Raw genomic sequence first — 15998 nt, 5'->3', positions numbered from 1 at the left:
GCATAGTAACAGTTCTATCTTAACATTAGGAGAGGCAGCGTTGCACAGAGGTGAGGAGCAGGATAATAGTAAGTGTTACATGAATTGTTTTTGTCTCCTGGAGGTTAATATTTGTACTCTATGTAGTTCATTAAATTCATCCTTTAAGTAAACAATGCATCACATACTAACCATGTCCCTCGGGTTGATATTGAATGACATTCCTTCTTTTTTTCTCTTTTGTTACCAGGCAGAATAGAACATATTTTTCAATTACACCCCCATTATCCAACACTACCTCAGCATATCTCTAGATTCAATATTATTTCCGCCCACATTTGAACACCAGTCGTTTTCCCTCACGACTGTAAACAAACTTGAGCCAAAACGGCCAACGACGCATCTTAATTTCCTTCTGAGTGAAAGAAAATGGAAGTTGATAAAAGCGCGGAGGAAATCCTGGTCTTTTTCATTATTTATTTCTTAAATACATTCTCATTACTCATTATCTCTTGGCAGTTATTATTATATATATTTTGGAATAAACAAGAGATAAGTGAAATCCCCCATCTCGTCCCCCAGCCTAGGCCCAGACCTGCAGCCTCAGATAATGAATGCAATTAAGGCCTTGCTGCATTAAACCACAGCGTAAACAGAGGGCTTAGCGGCAGAACAGTATTACCCATACTATTTTTTATTTAAGGAGAAACGGAGAGATAGGGGAAGCGTTACCTTGAGGGAGACGACTTTCTGACAGGAGAGGAGAACATAGAAGCTCCCATAGGAGTCAGCTGGAGAGTTTGGGAAAGTTGAGGTAAAACTAACCATGAGAGAACAATAAATGTGTGTACCCTGGGCTATGATAACTAGTCGTATTTAAGAGATTGCAGACTCTGAGATTGCAGACCCTGTTCTATTGATGTTCCCTTTCATAGTTGACAATGTTATATACGACAATAGAAAATAAAATCATCGTAAACGGCCAAATTCACCATCTTGAATTTGAATGCATTTCAATGTGGCAATTAGCTAGCATCTGTGCTGAGGACACATTATGAATGTCCTATTATTAAGTCCAACGAATGTTCATAGACTATACTGTATGTTCTTATGTACAATCTTTTTTGTTTCTATTGTTTATCACATTTTGCTAATATTTTGGTAAAACATCTGTGCACTATTCACATTACCCTCCCAAACACCTGTGGTAAGTGATAGCGAGTTAGATGTGCATGTTGAGTGAGGGCAGCGGTAGCATGAGACCAATGTTCCAACTGCATAATGAAGTCTCCTGCTGTGAAAACAACAGCAGGGTTTCACAATCTCTCTGAAGCGTTACAATGTAACATCTCCCCTCATATAGAGAGACCAGGAACATTTCCGGCAAGGGTTCAAGTACCACACAAACACAATGCAGCCTCAGGCTATAAGCTACTGTATGGACTGAGCAAAACCAAAACAGGTAGAGACATTACAACAAAAACATAATATGAGGGAGGAAACTAGGAAGTGGAGTGTGATTTCTGATGTCGACATTGATACACTAGACCCCTCATTTTATATACCATGGATACCAACTGGTCCAGGGTTTGTTGTTGTTTAATCTGTTAATCATGTTTTAGTTTTCTAATTTCCCGAGTGTACCCATGAGGCCCCTTGAGAATGAACACTTATCCCTCAAAGTCACTGGCAGTTACGCAAATGCACTATGGTCAGGAAGTGGCTCCTAGTTGTAAGATAAGCGCAACATGCAATATATCTTATACCGAAGAAAAATATAAACGTAACATGCAACAATTGTGATTTTACCGAGTTACAGTTCATATAAGGAAATCAGTTCATTGACATATGACTGGGGTGGCATGTAGCCTAGTGGTTAGAGTGTTGGGCCAGTTACTGGAAGGTTGCTGGATCAAGTCCCTGAGCTGACAAACTAAAAATCTGTCATTCCCGCTCCTGAACAAGGCATTTAACCCACTGTTCCTCCATAGGACGTCATTATAAATAAGAATTTGTACTTAACTGACATGCCTGGTGAAATGAAAATAAATAAATTAGGGCCTAAGTGATGGATTTCACATGACTTGGCAGGGGTGCAGGCCTGGGAGGTCCCACCCACTTGGGAGACCATCCCACCCACTGGGGAACCAGGCCCAGACAATCAGAATATGTTTTTCCCCACAAAAGGGCTTTATTACAGACAGAACTCCCCAGTTTCATCAGCTGTCCGGGTGACTATTTTCAAACGATCCCACAGGTAAAGAAGCTGGATGTGGAGGTCCTGGGCTGGCATGGTTACATGTGGTCTGCGGTTGTGAGGCTGGTTGGACGAATTGCCAAATTCTCTAAAACGACGTTGGTAGAGAAATTAACATTTGATTCTCTGGCAACAGCTCTGGTGGATAATCTTGCAGTCAGCATGCCAATTGCACTCTCCCTCAAAACTTGAGACATCTGTGTGACAGAACTGCACATTTTAGAATAACCTTTTATTTTCGCAAGCGCAAGGTGCACCTGTGTAATGGTCATGCTGTTTAATCAGCTTCTTGATATACCACACTTGTCAGGTGGATGGATTTTCTGAGCAAAGGAGAAATGATCACTAACAGGGATGTAAACAAATTTGTGTACAACATTTGAGAGAAATAAAGCTTTTTTTTGCGTATGGACAATTTCTGGGATCTTTTATTTCAGCTCATGAAACATGGGACCGGCACTACATGTTGAGTTTATATTTTTGTTCAGTGTATATGGCTCTTCTTTGGACACTGTGTTAACAACCCTCCAGGCAAGCTTCAATGCCATACAACTCTCCTTCCGTGGCCTCCAATTGCTCTTAAATACAAGTAAAACTAAATGCATGCTCTTCAACCGATCACTGCCTGCACCTGCCCGCCTGTCCAACATCACTACTCTGGACGGCTCTGAATTAGAATACGTGGACAACTACAAATACCTAGGTGTCTGGTTAGACTGTAAACTCTCCTTCCAGACCCACATCAAACATTTCCAATCCAAAGTTAAATCTAGAATTGGCTTCCTATTTCGCAACAAAGCATGCTGCCAAACATACCCTTGTAAAACTGACCATCCTACTAATCCTCGACTTCGGTGATGTCATTTACAAAATAGCCTCCAATACCCTACTCAACAAATTGGATGCAGTCTATCACAGTGCAATCCGTTTTGTCACCAAAGCCCCATATACTACACACCATTGCGACCTATACGCTCTCGTTGGCTGGCCCTCGCTTCATACTCGTCGCCAAACCCACTGGCTCCATGTCATCTACAAGACCCTGCTAGGTAAAGTCCCCCCTTATCTCAGCTCGCTGGTCACCATAGCATATCCCACCTGTAGCACACGCTCCAGCAGGTATATCTCTCTAGTCACCCCCAAAACCAATTCTTTCTTTGGCTGCCTTTCCTTCCAGTTCTCTGCTGCCAATGACTGGAACGAACTACAAAAATCTCTGAAACTGGAAACACTTATCTCCCTCACTAGCTTTAAGCACCAACTGCCAGAGCAGCTCACAGATTACTGCACCTGTACATAGTCCACCTATAATTTAGCCCAAACAACTACCTCTTTCCCTACTGTATTTATTTGATTTATATATTTATTTTGCTCCTTTGCACCCCATTATTTTTATTTCTACTTTGCACATTCTTCCACTGCAAATCGACCATTCCAGTGTTTTACTTGCTATATTGTATTTACTTTCCCACCATGGCCTTTTGTTGCCTTTACCTCCCTTATCTCACCTCATTTACTCACATCGTATATAGACTTGTTTATATTGTATTATTGACTGTATGTTTGTTTTACTCCATGTGTAACTCTGTGTCGTTGTATGTGTCGAACTGCTTTGCTTTATCTTGGCCAGGTCGCAATTGTAAATGAGAACTTGTTCTCAACTTGCCTACCTGGTTAAATAAAGGTGAAATAAAATAAATAAATAAATAAAATATAGGAGCTTGGTATTTTCTCTACCCTCGCCTCCTCTCACCTGCCCATGATGTGTTCCATCCCATGATGTGCTAGCTGTTATGGTGAAAACCCATTGCATTTCTATTGGTGGGGGCGGCTGCTTCACAGAATGAATGTGTACAATACACACACTGCTTCTTCTCCATTCTAGTCCCTCAGTGGAGGAATTAAACCAGCTAGTGCAAGAAACTGGGAATAACTGTTATTCACCTCACTCAAACGCTCAGTCAAACAGCACTAAAGGTTTGCATTAAGGTCTATGCATTAGACACACAATACAGCACAATTCAAAAGTTCTCCCTTCTGGGCTCTCAGTGGATAAATATATTGTACCTACTACTGCTGTAAGAAAAAGGGATACTCTGCTATACACTCACAGCTCAATTGCACTTGGGCACAGCTCCAGTCCTCCTTTTTCTTCCTCCACTTATCAACTTCCTTGCTATTCCAAACACTTATCTGTGCACTTTGAGCGAGTCTATATTACAGCCCTATCGAGGGCACGATCCGTAAAAGTTTTGCTTGTGGTATTTTGGCTCAACTCATTATTTTTCAGATAAAGCCCTCCTAGATAACAGTGAGCACCTGCTAGCTAGATTGTAGTCGGACCAATGCAAAGATCGTATGGGATTGGTTGAAGCTCAATGTTAAATTACAATCTCTCTACCATCATATCTAAGCCAATATGACAATGATGTCAATGAGAATTTGCCAATCAACTTGATTGGAGGTACAAACCACACGACTCTCGTCATGATCCATCCAGCCATCCATCCATCCAGCCACCGAGAAGCACGATACCGGATTTTTGACAGGGTCGTTAGCATTAGGGTTATGAGACAAATTTTGCCCAAACCTAGCTAAAACTCTAGACGTTGGATTAAAACGATGCTACAGAGTCCGTAAGGTGACCATTAGACATACACTACCGTTCAAAAGTTTGGGGTCACTTAGAAATGTCATTGTTTTTGAAAGAAAAGCACATTTTTATAACGTCAAATTGATCAGAAATCCAGTGTAGACATTGTTAATGTTGTAAATGACTGTTGCAGCCGGAACACTGCTGATTTTTCATGGAATATCTACATAGGTTTACAGAAGCCCATTATCAGCAACCATCACTCCTGTGTTCCAATGGCACGTTGTGTTAGCTAATCCAAGTTCATCATTTTAAAAGGCTAATTGATCATTAGAAAACACTAACAATTATGTTAGCACAGCTGAAAACTGTTGTTCTGATTAAAACGCAATAAAACTGGCCTTCTTTAGACTAGTTGAGTATCTGGAGCGTCAGCGTTGGGTTCAATTACAGGCTCAAAATGGCCGGAAACAAAGCACTTTCTTCTGAAACTCGTTAGTCTATTCTTGTTCTGAGAAATGAGGGCAATTCCATGTGGGAAATTGCCAAGAAACTGAAGATCTCGTACAACGCTGTGCACTACTCCCTTCACAGACAAGAGCAAACTGGCCCTAACCAGAATAGAAAGAGGAGTGGGAGGCCCCGGTGCACAACTGAGCAAGAGGACAAGTACATTAGAGTGTCTAGTTTGAGAAACAGATGCCTCACAAGTCCTCAACTGGCAGCTTCATGAAATAGTACCCGCAAAACACCAGTCTCAACGTCAACAGTGAAGAGGCAATTCCAGGATGTTGGCCTTCTAGGCAAAGTTGCAAAGAAAAAGCCATATCTCAAATTGGCCAAAAAAAAGAAAGATTAAGATGGGCAAAATGACACAGACACTGGACAGAGCAACTCTGCCTAGAAGGCCAGCATCCTGGAGTCACCTCTTGACGTTGAGACATATGTAGCAATGCAGCTTGCACTGTGATGCAGCGTCTTAGACCGCTGCACCACTCGGGAGGCCCCAGCCACAAAGTTTTTTAATGCTGATCTATTGCCTTGCAAAAAGTGTCAAAATACAGAGAGGTGTTGGTAAAGGTATATTGTCCTGCTAATAGCCCATAATGGGCTATTATAATACTGTACATGGTGTCCAGGTCAGGATAACCAAAACATTTCTTTATTTAAAGACTATCAGAAATAATTTTTATTTCTTTTGATCCAAAGCCATGAATGAGTGAGTCACTCAGCTTTTTGTAGGTGCCGGGCTATATGACTGTGCCATCAACTTGATTATGTATAACGATATTTTGGAGATGATTTTGTTTTCATTTAACCTTGAGGTAGCGAGAAAAATGCCATTCTTGAACATGGGGTGAGACATTCTCACTATTTGGTAAATAAAGCCAGTTTGTTATTTGTTTATTTCTGGAGAAACCAAAAGTCATCTCATGGGTCTCCCGGTGGCGGCTGGCACAGGTATCGAACCAGCATCTGTAGCAACGCAGTTTACACAAGATTATTTCATTTTCAAAAAATTGAAAGTGAGTGTTTGTAATCTGAATAAAGGCCAAAGTAATATTTGTAAAGGCCAAAATATGTGTTTCTGTTTTTAGATGGGGTGAAAAGCTGGGCCAATTGTGGGCCTCTCGATGGAACTCCCAATCACAGTATGATGTGATACATAATAATAATAATAATATGAATACTTTTCCCACCTTCCACACGTTAAACGTTCCAACTGATAAATGTCCTCTTTAGGATTAGCCCCTTTTTTCCCCCAATTTTCACCTAAAATGTCTTACCCAAATCTAACTGCCTGTAGCTCAGGCCCTGAGGCAAGGATATGCATATTCTTGGTACCATTTGAAAGGAAACACTTTGAAGTTTATGGAAATGTGAAAGGCATGTAGTAGAATATAACACAACACACATACATTTGATGATATAATTTCCCCCCTACCCTCCTTCTAGGCAAGTCTATTTTCCTGCTAATAGCCATAATGGCACTATACAATGTGACTGTGTGTTTTTGAAAGAGTATTTTCAAGTAAGCAATTAGCCAAATTTTTTCCAATATTTATGTCATTCAGTGATATTTCTTCCCATAGTAATTTGTTTTGGATCCATAAGGAAATAAACATCTGCATTTTGAAAGAGTATTTTTATCATTATTTTATTAACGAAAGCATAAAGATGATGAAGAAATACAGTACTGTACAGTATATACTTTATGAGATATTTTGCGGTTGCATGAGGTCACCCACACACACTTTAAACATTTGGATGATAAAACATTTAAAGCATTTTGAAGATAGAAGCCTGACTCTATCCCCCTGACTCTGGACAAATGCATCAGCTGTCGCCCGTATCTCTGCCCTCAGATAATGTTTCTCTTTCTGCTGGTCTGCCTTCAATGACCTGATCTCCGTCTTCAAAGTTTGAATCTGATCCATGTGCACCTTCATCAGATGAGCAGAATGGTACCGCCCTGAGCATCGATTACAGTGGCATATGATAGAAACGATAGAGCAATTAAGAATTAAAAGTGACTCCAACACACAAATGCTGCTTACACATTTTAGGAATCAAGCAAAACTTACCTGCTTTCATGGCAACCGTGCGTTTTTAAGGTGCGGCCCGTTGTCCAGCCCTTTGTCCACTGAACTCCACAGATTGTCGGCATGGTTGTATGCTCTGCAAAAACACATTCACGTTTTTGGTACACAATTTTTATTTAACCTTTATTTAATTAGCGATTTTATTACACAGTATGCCTACACATTGATAGGCTATATACATTTTTTTAAAGAAAATGCATTGAAACTAAAATACCTTCAGTTTTGGTGATCCTCTCAGCTCCGGCTCATTCTGAAGATCTCTTGAAAATTCGAACCCTAGAATGGGTAGCACCATAGAAAGAAGCTGGCTTGATGAAAACAATGTCCATTTCGTCTGGAGGGGGTGTTCACACCTACAGTAGCTGGCCTATAAAGAGTCTATTGTCGTACTAATAGGGTTACAGTACACTTGTGGAAAAACAAGTGTTTGAAAACCTATTTTCGAAATGCCTCCAGCTGTCCATCACTACTGTAAATAAAAACACAGCATCTTGTATCTACCTTTCCAATTACTTTCAGAGTTTGGGATTTACAAATGTGCGCTTTTCATGTCATCCAGTTCGGATTTAAGTTCATTTTGACTGACGCCTTTTGTCAGAGGTCTAATGCTCTAATATTTAATCATTTCTGCCCTCCGAATTCATGAATAAGGGGCATTTCTCGTGCCATTAACAATTACATTGTTTTAGTTTGAGCGTGCAGACAGGGACAAAGAACAGCGGGAACGCTTCCGAAGTCAGCGCCATTATGAATGCAATGCCCCTTAAAGTGTTGCTCTGTGCTACCCAGTGGGGCGGGGTGGGGTGTCCCCCCACCTTCATCCTCCTCCTCCTCCTCCTCCTTCATTGCGCTGCTCTGCGGCCTGTCCCGTGCCTCCTGCCCTCATGCCTTGAACCTTGTGGGCCTACCGCTATTTCAGTAGATAAAGCTAGAGAACTGCAAAGCAATCGCAGTGTGCGCCACTCGGGATCCATGACCAATATGACCAATATGTATTGTCCTGCTAGAAATGTTTCTTGCAGAATTCACAGCCTGCTACACTTGTGAAAAACAGGGTTCATAATATATCTGTGAGAATATCTAAGGGGATTTTATATAATTGTAAATGAATTCATAATAATAATAGTAATAATAAAGTTTTGTTTTACAAACAACGATATTTTGGAAATTATTTTGTTTTCAAATAACGTAAAGTGAGTGAGAAATAGGCCATTCTTGAACATGGGTTGAGACATTGTTACTAATTTGTAAGTTAAGGCAGTTTGTTATTTAGAATTATTTATTTCTGTTTTTAGAGGGAGAGAAATCAAAAGCCTACCATCACCTCATGGGTCTCCTGGTCGCAGCTGGCACAGGTATTGAACAGCATCTGTAGCGATGCAGTGTCTTAGACTGCTACGCCACTTGGGGGATGTACAACATGACCGGTCAGGAGTAGAATACAGTACTACAGTAAGTGCAAAATAATCCTAACATTTCACCCTAATTGTAGTCTAAGTTTCTCAGTTTCAGTAAGTAATACTGACGAGTACTGTAGTAACAAAAAAATAACAAAAAAATAACTATTTTTAGAGACAGTAGAGCCTTGGGACACAAATGCATAATCAGTAGTGACGTAAGATACCGTACTAAACCACAAAATAGCTCTAAATTCTGCGGCAGAATCGCAAAACCTTTAGTTGAGCAATCACTGTACACCGGCTCCGGCTCTTGTCGGATGTGGCAGGGCTTGCAAACAATTACAGACTACAAAGTGAAGCACAGCCTAGAGCTGCCCAGTGACACGAGCCTACCAGACGAGCTAAACTACTTCTATGCTCGCTTCGAGGCAAATAACACGGACGACTGTGTGATCACCTAAATGACTACCGACCCGTAGCACTCACGTCTGTGGCTATGAAGTTCTTTGAAAGGCTGGTTATGGCTCACATCAACACCATTATCCCAGAAACCCTTGACCCACTCCAATTTGCATACCACCCTAACAAAACCACAGATGATGCAATCTCTATTGCACTCCACACTTCCCTTTCCCACCTGGACAAAAGGAACACCTATGTGAGAATGCAATTTTATTGACTACAGCTCAGCGTTCAACACCATAGTGCCCTCAAAGCTCATCACTAAGATAAGGACCCTGGGACTAAACACCTCCCTCTGCAACTGGATCCTGGACTCCCCCAGGTGGAAAGGGTAGGTAACAACACATCTGCCACGCTGATCCTCAACACAGCCCCCCTTTGCATTGCCCATCCCTCTCTCCCACCCCTATTTTACACCGCTGCTACTCTCTGTTATTATCTATGTATAGTCACTTTAATAAATCTACCTACATGTACACATTAATCAATACCTCGACTAACCGGTGCCCCGGCACATCGACTCAGTACCTGTACCCCCGGTATGTAGTCTTGCTATTGTTATTTCACTGCTGCTCTTTAATTACTTGTTCCTTTTTATTTCTTATTCATATTTTTTTAAACTGCATTGTTGGTTACAGGCTTGTAAGTAAGCATTTCACTGTAAGGTTGGATTCGGGGCACGTGACTAATACAATTTGATGTGATTTGATTTGAAGATGTGCTACAATATGTAGACCTCCATATCTACATAAGTAACCGTGTCGAACGCACCCACCTCCTGTTGTTACATTGGGTACCTATTGACCAAGAACTATCTTATGGAATATATTTATTTTTCAATTACGTGTATTGTTAAAATTAAGGTTTAAGGAAATAGAGGCAGATGCCACATTACTACAAGAAAAAACAGCTCACTCAATCAAGCATGATGGTCTTGTAAGTATAAAAGCAAAGCTTACTTTCATATAAAAAACAAAAGCTTGAAAAGGTATTGGAAAGGGGTAATGTCTTAGTGTGGGGTGGGAAGAATGCAATACATTACCTTGTATGCGGTACAAATCACATCATTGTGGGAGGACCTCCTCTAAGAGTATAAATTAGGCTGTTTGAGAAGGTTTGAATCCTAAGCAACCTGATTAAACATTGTTTGTAGTACAATAGACCAACGCAGCTACTGTAGTAGGTCAAAGCTGTGTGCTGGAAAACCTTAGTAGAGCATAGGTGAAGTACGCATTGTAGTGCTCACGAATTTCCTTTCTTTTTTAGCTTCACACCAATGCCTACTTCTCACTTAAAACATCATTTTTTTGTTTGTAAATAACTCAAACTTAAGTTAATGTGATGACTCTGGTACAAGAAGAGAGGAAAGGTGGTCGCTCACAATGATGTACTGTAGAACTAAAGGACAGTTGATTGATGCCTCTCACTAATATCAATATGCCTTGTCCATTACTGTCCTGGTTAGTGGTTATTGTCTTATATCACTGTAGAGCCCCTAGCCCTGCTCAATATGCCTTAACCAACCATTTAGTTCCACCTCCCACATATGCGGTAACATCACCTGGTTTAAACGTCTCTAGAGACAATATCTCTCTCAACATTACTGAATGCCTAAGTTTACCACCAATGTACTCACATCCTACCATACCTTTGTCTGTACATTACGCCTTGAATCTATTTTATCGCGCCCAGAAACCTGCTCCTTTTACTCTCTGGTCCGACCGAACGTACTAGACGACCAGTTCTGATAGCCTTTAGCCTTACCCTACTCCTACTCTGTCCCTCTGGTGATGTAGAGGTTAATCCAGGCCCTGCAGTGCCTAGCTCCACTCCTACTCCCCAGGTGCTTTCATTTGTTGACTTCTGTAACTGTAACAGCCTTAGTTTCATGAATGTTAACATTAGAAGCCTCCTCTCTAAGTTTGTTATATTCACTGCCAACCCAGATATCCTAGCCGTGTCTGAATCATGGATTTGGAAGACCACCAAAACCCCTGAAATTTCCATCCCTAACTACAACATTTTCTGACAAGATAGAACTGCCAAAGGGGGCAGTCTTGTAATCTACTGCAGCGATAGCCTGCAGAGTTCTGTCTTGCTATCCAGGTCTGTACCCAAACAATTCGAGCTTCTATTTTTAAAAAGCCACCTTTCCAGAAACAAGTCTCTCACTGTTGCCGCTTGCTATAGACCACCCTCTGCCCCCAACTGTGCCCTGGACAGCATATGTGAATTGATTGCCCCTATCTATCTTCAGATCTCGTGCTAAACAGGATATTTTGTCAGAATATGCATATAAGGCAACATTTTCACGGTAATAAGAAAAGCAATCAAATTAAATAATTTACCTTTGAAGAACTTCGGATGTTTTCACTAAGGAGACTCCCAGTTAGATAGCAAATGTTCCTTTTTTCCAAAAATATTATTTTTGTAGGCGAAATAGCTCCCGTTTGTTCATCACGCTTTGCTGAGAAAACGACCGGAAAATGCTGTCACTACAACTCTGAACTTTTTTCCAAATTAGCTCCATAATATCGACAGAAACATGGCAAACGTTGTTTAGAATCAATCCTCAAGGTGTTTTTAACATATCTATTCGATAATATATCCGTCGAGACAATTGGTTTCTCATGAGAAGCGATTGGAAAAATGGCTACCTCAGTATTTTACGCAAGATTTTCTGCGGGAGACATCATGTGACCACTTGCTAAATGTGGTCCCTTAAGGCTATTCTTCAACAGAAATGCATAAAAATACGTCACAATGCTGTCGACACCTTGGGGAGTACGTAGAAAACGTAAGCTCATTCGTAGTCATTGGCATGAGGTGGTTTTAAAAAATGCGGCACTTCCTAATTTGATTTTTATCTGGGTTTCGCCTGTAACATCAGTTCTGTTGCACTCACAGACAATATCTTTGCAGTTTTGGAAACGTCAGAGTGTTTTCTATCCAAAGAAGCTGTCAATTATATGCATGGTCGAGCATCTTTTCGTGACAAAATATCTTGTTTAAAACGAGAACGTTTTTTATCCAAAAATTAAAATACTGCCCCCTAGTTGTAAGAAGCTAGCTTTGGCTGTAAAGCATATTTTGAAAATCTGAGATGACAGGGTGATTAACAAAAGGCTAAGCTGTGTCTCAATATATTTAATGTGATTTTCATGAATAGGAATATTTTCGAGAGATATTTATGTCTGTTGCGTTATGCTAATTAGTGTCAGGCGATAATTACGCTCCCGCATGCGGGATGGGGTTAAAAGTGCCCTCTTCACCATCTTAAATAAGCATTCCACTTTCAAAAAATTTAGAACCAGGAACAGATATAGCCCTTGGTTCTCTCCAGACCTGACTGCCCTTGACCAGCACAAAAACATCCCGTGGCATTCTGTATTAGCATCGAATAGCCCCCGTGATATGCAACTTTTCAGGGAAGTTAGGAACCGATATACACAGGCAGTTAGGAAAGCTAAGGCTAGCTTTTTCAAGCAGAAATTTGCATCCTGTAGCACAAACTCAAAAAAGTTTTGGGATACTGTAAAGTCCATGGAGAATAAGAGCACCTCCTCCCAGCTGCCCACTACATTGAGGCTAGGAAACATTGTCACCACCGATAAATCCACTATAATTGAGCATTATAAATAAGCATTTTTCTACGTCTGGCCATGCTGTCCATCAGGCTACCCTACCCGATCAACAGCCCTGCACCCCCCACAGCAACTCGCCCAAGCCCCATTTCTCCTTCACTCAAATCTAGATAGCTGATGTTCTGAAAGAGCTGCAAAATCTGGACCTCTACAAACCAGCCAGGCAAGACAATCTGGACCCTCTCTTTCTAAAATTTTCTGTCAAAATTATTGCAACCACTATTACTAGCCTGTTCAACCTCTCTTTCGTATCGTCTTAGATTCCCAAAGATTGGAAAGCTGCCGAGACACTCTAGACCCAATCTGCTAAAGACCTATATCTATTCTACGCTGCCTTTCTAAGGTCTTCGAAAGCCAAGTCAACAAACAGATTACCGACCATTTCGAATCCCACCGTACATTCTCCGCTATGCAATCTGGTTTCAGAGCTGGTCATGGGTGCACCTCAGCCATGCTGAAGGTCCTAAACAATATCATAACCGCTATCAATAAGAGACATTACTGTGCTGCCGTATTCATCGACCTGGCCAAGGCTTTCGACACTATCAATCACCACATTCTTATTGGCAGACTCAACAACCTTGGTTTCTCAAATGATTGCCTCGCCTGGTTCACCAACTACCTCTCTGATAGAGTTCAGTGTGTCATATCGGAGGGCCTGTTGTCCAGACCTCTGGCAGTCTCTATGGGGGTGTCACAGGGTTAAATTCTCAGGCCGACTCTCTTCTCTGTATACATCAATGATGTCGCTCTTGCTGCTGGTGATTCTCTGATCCACCTCGATGCAGACGACACTATTCTGTATACCCCTGGCCCTTCTTTGGACACTCTTAACCCGTTGCATCGAGCCATCCCGGATCCGGGATCGTGAATACAGCCTCAAGCTCATTACCATAACGCAACGTTAAGTATTCATGAAAATCGCAAATGAAATGAAATTAATATGCTAGCTCTCAAGCTTAGCCTTTTGTTAACAACACTGTCATCTCAGATTTTCAAAATATGCTTCTCAACCATTGCAAAATAAGCATTTGTGTAACAGCTAGCGCACCTAGCGTAGCATTTAGCGTTAGCATTAGCAGGCAACCTCTTCACAAAAACCAGAAAATCATTCAAATGAAATCATTACCTTTGAAGAACTTCAGATGTTTTCAATGAGGAGACTCCTAGTTAGATAACAAATGCTCCGTTTTTCCTGAAAGATGATTTGTTTAGGAGAAATTGCTCCGTTTGGTGCGTCACGTTTGGCTACCAAAAAAAAATTCAGTCTTCAAAACGTCGAACTTTTTTCCAAATTAACTCCATAACATCGACTGAAACATGGCAAACGTTGTTTAGGACCAATCCTCAAGGTGTTTTTCACATATCTCTTCATGATATATCGTTCGTTGAAAGCCTCCTCTCTCCTCTCAATCAGTGGATGACTGCGTGCAGCTTGTAGATTTAATCACCAATTTACACAAAGGACACTGGGCGGACCCGTGGTAAATGTAGTCTCTTATGGCCAATCTTCCAATGATATGCCTACAAATACGTCACAATGCTGCAGACACCTTGGAGAAACGATAGAAAGGGCAGGCTCATTCCCGGCGCATTCACAGCCATATAAGGAGACAATAGAAAACAGAGCTTTGAAAATTCTGCCCATTTCCTGGTTAAAGTATCATCTTGGTTTCGCCTGTAGCATGAGTTCTGTGGCAGTCACAGATAATATCTTTGCAGTTTTGGAAACCTTAGAGTGTTTTCTTTCCAAAGCTGCCAATTATATGCATAGTCGAGCATCTTTTCGTGACAAAATATTGCGCTTAAAACGGGCACGTTTTTTTTATCCATAAATTAAAAGAGCGCCCCCTATATCCAAGAAGACGAGCAATGCCATACAACTCTCCTTCCGTGGCCTCCAACTGCTCTTAAATGCAAGTAAAACTAAATGCATGCTCTTCAACTGATCGCTGCCCGCACCTGCCGTCCGTCCAGCATCACTACTCTGGACGGTTCTAACTTAGAATATGTGAACTACAAATACCTAGGTGTCTGGCTAGACTGTAAACTCTCCTTCCAGACTCACATTAAGCATCTCCAATCCAAAATTAAATCTAGAATCGGCTTCCTATTTCGCAACAAAGCATCCTTCACTCATGCTGCCAAACATACCCTCGTAAAACTGACCATCCTACCAATCTTTGACTTCGGCAATGTCATTTACAAAATAGCCTCCAACACTATACTCAACAAATCGGATGGAGTCTATCACAGTGCCATCCGTTTTGTCACCAGAGCCCCATATACTACCCACCACTGCGACCTGTACGCTCCCGTTGGCTGGCCCTTGCTTCATACTAGTCGCCAAACCCACTGGCTCCAGGTCATCTACAAGTCTCTGCTAAGTAAAGCCTCGCCTTATCTCAGCTCACTGGTCACCATAACAGCATCCACCCGTAGCACGCGCTCCAGCAGGTATATTTCACTGGTCACCCCCAAAGAAAATTCTTCCTTTGGCCGCCTTTCCTTCCATGTGTAACTCTGTGTTGTTGTATGTGTCAAACTGCTTTACTTGATCTTGGCCAGGTCGCAGTTGTAAATGAGAACTTGTTCTCAACTAGCCTGCCTGGTTAAATAAAGATGAAATTATTATTATTTTATTTTTTAGTTGTTCTCTAATCTCCCTCCCGACTTGCTGTTGTCAACTGTGATGATAATAGCTGGTAGTGGTGGCAAGTTCATTACACAGATAAGGACCTTTACTGGACTTTCCCCTACACAGCTGACAGATGTGACAATGCACACAGTTTAGTGTGTGTGCGTGCGTTTGTTCCTCTGTAGGAGGATTAGGTGTTTGTTGTCACTTGGGCCAAGCAATCGCTATGTCATCAGAGCGCGACGTATGTTTGTTGTTGTTGAACGCTGTCGAACACCAAAACCTGAACCAAAGACCTCGGTTTAAAAGCTGACAGTATTTTTATATACTTTTATTTTATTTTGAATCCTGCAGCTCTGTTGGGCTAAATTTTTGTGAACGCTGCTATCTGTCCCCGGATCCTGCCAGATTCCGTACAGGGG

The sequence above is a fragment of the Oncorhynchus tshawytscha genome, linkage group LG15 (genome assembly GCF_018296145.1).
Source record: "Oncorhynchus tshawytscha isolate Ot180627B linkage group LG15, Otsh_v2.0, whole genome shotgun sequence".
Taxonomy (NCBI): domain Eukaryota; kingdom Metazoa; phylum Chordata; class Actinopteri; order Salmoniformes; family Salmonidae; genus Oncorhynchus; species Oncorhynchus tshawytscha.
This window is presented reverse-complemented; position numbering follows the sequence as displayed.